The sequence below is a fragment of the Hyla sarda genome, chromosome 2, assembly GCF_029499605.1.
Source record: "Hyla sarda isolate aHylSar1 chromosome 2, aHylSar1.hap1, whole genome shotgun sequence".
NCBI classification, from domain to species: Eukaryota; Metazoa; Chordata; class Amphibia; order Anura; family Hylidae; genus Hyla; species Hyla sarda.
This window is the reverse complement of record NC_079190.1, coordinates 195,359,528-195,365,527: the sequence shown is the minus strand read 5'-3', so window position 1 is coordinate 195,365,527 and position 6,000 is coordinate 195,359,528.

Here is a 6,000-nt window from a genome sequence, read left to right as displayed (position 1 = left end):
GAAGAGAAGGAGTCACATTTGGCTTTTTGAAAGCAAATTTTGCTCTGGGGGCATGCCGCATTCAGGAAGCCCCTATGGTGCCAGAACAGCAAAAAAAAAAACACATTGCTCACCATTTTGGAAACTAGACCCCTCGGGGAACGTAACAAGGGGTAATGTGAACCTTAATACCCTACAGGTGTTTCACGACTTTTGCATATGTGAAAAAAAATAATTTTTCCCTAAAATTCTTGTTTTCCCAAAAATTTTACATTTTTAAAAAGGGTAATAGCAGAAAATACCCCCCAAAATTTGTAACACAAAACTTCCAGCATGCCTAGACAGTCAGTGGCTATCTGGTAATACTGGGAGTAGTTGTTTTGCAACAGCTGGAGGCTCCGTTCTGGAAACAGTGGCGTACCAGACGTTTTTCATTTTTATTGGGGAGGGGAGGGGGGCTGTGTAAGGGTATGTGCATATGTAGTGTTTTTTACTTTTTATTTTATTTTGTGTTAGTGTAGTGTAGTGTTTTTAGGGTACAGTCGCACGGGCGGGGGTTCACAGTAGTTTCTCGCTGGCAGTTTGAGCTGCGGCAGAAAATTTGCCGCAGCTCAAACTTGCAGCCGGATACTTACTGTAATCCTCCGCCCATGTGAGTGTACCCTGTACGTTCACATTGGGGGGGGGGGAAACATCCAGCTGTTGCAAAACTACAACTCCCAGCATGTACAGTCTATCAGTGCATGCTGGGAGTTGTAGTTTTGCAACAGCTGGAGACACACAGGTTGTGAAACACCGAGTTTGGTAACAAACTCAGTGTTTTGCAACCAGTGTGCCTTCAGCAGTTGCAAAAGCTGCTGAAGGCACACTGCATGTACGGAAGCATGTACCCCAGCATGTACGGACAGCGGAAGGGCATGCTGGGTCTTGTAGTTATGCAAAAGCCGGAGGCATACTACTTTGGCTGGGGATGCTGGGGATTGTAGTTATGCAACAGCTGGAGACACACTGGTTTGCTACTTAACTCAGTGTGCCTTCAGCTGTTGCAAAACTACAACTCTCAGCAATCACCGACAGCCAACGGGCATGCTGGGAGTTGTAGTTATGCAACCACCAGATTCACCACTACAACTCCCAGCATGCACTTTAGCTGATTGTGCAAGCTGGGAGTTGTAGTTATACAACAGCTGAAGGTACACTTTTCCATAGAAAAATGTGCCTCCAGCTGTTGCAAAACTACAAGTCCCAGCATGCCCATAAGGGCATGCTGGGAGTTGTGGTGGTCTGCCTCCTGCTGTTGCATAACTACAGCTCCCAGCATGCCCTTTTTGCATGCTGGGAGCTGTTGCTAAGCAACAGCAGGAGGCTGTCACTCACCTCCTGCTGCTGCTCCACGATGCCGCCGCACAGGTCAGTCCCTCGCCGCCGCCGTCGCTCCTGGGGCTCCGATCCCAACAGGGACGCCGGGGATCGGGGTCCCCAGCACCCGGGGTCTTCTGCCCGCACCCGCTCACGTCCTCCGGAAGAGGGGCGGAGCGGGTTGCGGGAGTGACACCCGCAGCAGGCGCCCTGATTTGTCGGCCGGGAAACCGGCCGACGAATCAGTGCGATCGTGAGGTGGCACCAGTGCCACCTCACCCCTGCTGGCAATGGCTGTTTGGGGCTGCCTCTGACGGCCCCGATCAGCCAGTAATTCCGGGTCATCGGGTCACTGGAGACCCAATTGACCCGGAATCCGCCGCAGATCGCTGGGCTGAATTGTCCAGCGATCTGCGGCAATCGCCGACATGGGGGGACATAATGACCCCACTGGGCGATATGCCGGGATGCCTGCTGAACGATTTCAGCAGGCATCCAGCCCCGGCTTCCCTCCGGCTAGCGGCGGGGGCCGGAAATGCTCAGGGCTTGGAAGGACTTGGAAACGGGGGCGTATGGATACGCCCTATGTCCTTAAGGGGTTAAGCAGATGCATTCAAAACTTAACCCTAAATACCAAAATGATAAATGTTATTTAATTGAATATGAAATGGTGCATTATACAAACATATATTTTATATTCACACTCTGTATATGATTAGCTGTACACTGTATCAGCCATACAGCCAACACATAATTCTAACATTTAATAGAGTTTTAGAGTTGCACATAGTTTATTCTATCATTCCTCATAAATATTCTACTTTGTCAGGCCTAACATGGCATGTTCTTAAAGGGGTATTCCAGGCAAAACCTTTTTATATATATATCAACTGGCTCCGGAAAGTTAAACAGATTTGTAAATTACTTCTATTAAAAAATCTTAATCCTTCCAATAGTTATTAGCTTCTGAAGTTTTCTGTCTAACTGATCAATGATGATAACACGTCCCGGGAGCTGTGCATGATGGGAGAATATCCCCATAGGAACTGCACAGCTCCCGGGACGTGAGTCATCAGAGAGCAGTTAGACAGAAAACAACAACTCAACTTTAGAAGCTAATAACTATTGGAAGGATTAAGATTTTTTAATCGAAGTAATTTACAAATTCTGTTTTCCGGAGCCAGTTGATATATAAAAAAAAGTTTTGGCCTGGAATACTCCTTTAAGTTAACATAACAGCAGCCAATGAACCCCTTAAGGATGGAACCATTTTTTACCTCAATGACCAGGCTATTTTTTTTTTTTTTGACATGTATCTCTTTAAATGGTAATAACTTCAGAATGCTTTTTCTGAGCAGAATAATTCTGAGAGAGTTTTTTCATGACATATTGTTCTTTATATGAGTGGTGCATTTTTGTTGACACATGCAGCATTTTTTGTTAAAAACTTCAAAATATTGAGAAAAACTGGAAAATTTCTGGCGTTTTTGTGAATTAATTTTTTTATAGTGTACACTGTGCGGTAAAAGTGATGTTATATTTATTCTGTGGGTCAGTACGATTATGGCGATACCCATTTTATATCGCTTTCTATGTTCTTTTTCCTTTTCTGAGCAAAATTCTTTTTCTGCCATTCATTTTCCAACAGCCGTAACTTTTTTATTTTTCATCCGACGCCATTGAAAAGGGGCTTATTTTTTGCGGGAGGAGCTGTACTTTTTATTGGTATAATTTTTGTGCTACGTGCTACGTTTTCATCTTTTTTATTCCGCTATTTGTACCAAAATTGGCAAATTTTGCACTTTTTTTGATGTTTTTATTTTTTACACTTTTATTGAAGAACTATTTTATTTTTTACACTTTTTACAGGTTATACTATGCTGCAATACATTGGTACTGCAGCACAGTATGACCTGATGAGCTGCACACTGTACAGCCTGTGCGATCCAGCCTGTGGCTGGATTTCACAGGCTTTCGTAGCAGGCATACAGGAGGTCATGATCTGACCTCCTGCTGCCATTGCAACCAACGGCGACCAGCGATCGTATCGTCGCCATTGGAGAACAGGGGGAGAGCGCTCCCCCTATCAACACCATGGATGCCGTGATCAGGATTGATCACGGCATCCAGGGGGTTAATGCTGCTGGGACCCGCCCAATCGCGGCTCCGGCACCTGCGGCGGGACTCTGGCTGTGATTAACAGCCAGGTCCCGTCGCCAATCTCCTGCGCTGCCCGCGGCAGTGCAGGAGATCGCTATGACGTACGTGTCAGATGATTGGACGTATGCATACGTCCTATAGCGGGAAGGGGTTAAATGGACCTGCAAGCGACATTTCACACATCATGAGCATCCCATAATACAAGCAGAGCAAACCAAGCAGGAGCCAGCGATACAGATGATGGAGCAGGAACAGGGCCACAGGAACATCCCTGAGGAAGTCGCTTACGACGGAACACGTGGGATTCCTGTGGCGCCGTTCCTGCTCCATCATCTGTATCGCTGGCTCTGGCTTGGTTTGCTCTGCTTGTATTATGGGATGCTCATGGTTATTTTCAATTCTTGGCTAGGTTATGTGTAATTTGATATTGTTTTCCTTATGATCATCTACGTTGTATGGATCCCAGTGGTCTCAGCAGTAGGATCCCCACTGATCACCATGAATGGAAATGCCTCTTGGGCAAGAGAAAGAACATCTGCCAGATCAGGCACACCTTATTTTGTCCCTGTGGAAAGACCATGGGAAGGTAAGTATGAGATTTTTATTTGTTTAAATTTTTACAAAATATTTCAAGGTTCCCTGAATCGTTTTGTAGTATGCTGGATTTGAGGATTGCAAGAATACTGGCTTTTTAATTTAATAAAAATGGCCAACAAGGGGTGAATGGAGTGTTTTTATTTTATTAAAAAAATTTGGCGTGTGTTTTCTTTTAACCTATTACTGGCTATAAAGGAAGCCATCTGATAGTGGCTTAGCCCCCAAAAAACTGCTAACACTAAGCCCCTTATTATTACCTCAGTACCCACCAACACCAGGGTTACAAGGAAGAGTCAGTACAACCTGGCCCAAAGCATCAAAACAAAAACTCCAGGCCTGGGGTGGCCGCATGCTGGGAAAGGTTGGGAAGGGCTGAAATCCATGGCCCCTCCTACCCTGGTAATACATAGATGCTGCTTGGTTTGTATCTGGACAGTTTTGAAAATATGTTTCTATATATTTTTTTTTTAATAAGTAAATAAATAAAGAGTGTGGAGTCCCCCTGATAATTATAAACAGACCAATATAGGCAGAAGTCTAGTATTAGCATGGTAAGAAGAGTCATGAATTATGGTCCTTCCCACCCTAATCACATCAGCCTGTGGCCACCTCAGACCCAGTGCATAGTAATAAAAAGCTTCCCATACACCATGATTAGAGATGAGCAAGTCAAGCCCAGTGAACCCGGTCTCACTCAGAATTTTGGGGTGACAGTGGCTCAACAGACTTCAGAACACTGCCAGGCTCAGCTCATTTGGGGTTGCACTTGGGGTTGAGCACCTTGTATCACCTTAGATCACGTCAATGTAATTGTTTGTTTAAAGTCAGTCATGGTTAACGCATCCACATACACATTTATCTGGTGTCAGGATGCCATTGTGGTACTTGTGACCGTCTGCAGGCATCCTCCCTTAGCAACGGTTTACAAGTGCAGGACCTCCGCCCCAGCAAAGGTGTACAACTGCACTTGGGGTTGAGTTTCCTGCTATAACCACGTTCAGGGACCTGCACAGACATTTTGAAGGGCAGGGGCTCAAGTAAAAAAGAGGGCACTTTTCATAATTTAAAAAATATCTGCCAGACTTAATGGGCAGATGTGCTGCGGCCCAGGGACACAGTGGACCTCCGGCCAGGCCCCCTTGACATTCCTATCCCCATAAAAGTCGGTGTTTTTGTAAAATAAAGTCAAGAAGAGTTTCTATGAAGGTCTGCCATGTGTATATACACTTTGGCTGTGCTGTCAGTCTTATTTACAGAAAACATGTGACAGCTGCCCTATAATATACTGTATTATAAAGGAGATTCATCAAAATCTGTGCAGAGAAAGAGCGGTGCAGTTGTCCATAGCAACCAATCAGATCGTTTTGGAGAGGGCTTTTCCTCTGCAAAGGTTTTAAAAAATCTCCCCCTATATGCTCCGGTCTGACCTCTATATGACAGAACGTGCACTGTATCTGGCCTCACCCAGCACCCATCCCCAATCACCCAGCACCCATCCCCAATCACCCATCCCCAATCACCCAGCACCCATCCCCAATCACCCAGCACCCATCACCAATCACCCAGCACCCATCCCCAATCACCCATCCCCAATCATCCAGCACCCATCCCCAATCACCCAGCACCCATCCCCAATCACCCAGCACCCATCCCCAATCACCCAGCACCCATCCCCAATCACCCAGCACCCATCACAAATCACCCAGCACCCATCCCCAATCACCCATCCCCAATCACCCAGCACCCATCCCCAATCACCCAGCACCCATCACCCACCTTATGCAGGAATCTCCACACAGCTCTGGTTCTTACACTGAAGAGATGGACACCACACTAATATATGCTTACAGTCTACAATATACAAGAGTTGGCAAAAAAAAAGAATTATAAACAAACAAAGACGGC